This window comes from Ctenocephalides felis, unplaced genomic scaffold (genome assembly GCF_003426905.1).
Source record: "Ctenocephalides felis isolate EL2017-DRISC unplaced genomic scaffold, ASM342690v1 CF-g0.4_SCAFFOLD_01604, whole genome shotgun sequence".
In the NCBI taxonomy this organism is placed as follows: domain Eukaryota; kingdom Metazoa; phylum Arthropoda; class Insecta; order Siphonaptera; family Pulicidae; genus Ctenocephalides; species Ctenocephalides felis.
Genome location: NW_020537758.1, coordinates 40807688 through 40808090, shown reverse-complemented (window position 1 = coordinate 40808090; position 403 = coordinate 40807688).

Below are 403 nucleotides of genomic sequence, written 5' to 3'. Positions count from 1 at the left end.
GTGCGTCCGGAAACATGACTGGAAAATTGTATCCATACACATATACACCACATCCATTTTTTCTGCAGTATGCCAAAATGTTCAGAAACCTTCAAACGTCAAGAAATGCAAACTTCACAATAACAATACAATACAATAACCTACCCTATGTGAAGTTAAAGTTAATAAATACATAATAGTAGAAAATAATGTAGAAACTAAGTGTGGTAACATACAAATCTATAGTAAAGCTGTAAAATTTTCCACTTTCTCTACAATATTTTTTACCTATAAATTTACAATACTGATTTCCTATAAATGAGATTTGCTAACACACTTTGGTAAGCTATTTTTAAAGAATATCTTCTCTAACTAATTTTGAAAATTTTGAATTCAGAAAAAGGTCAGAAAAAGTTGATTAGGC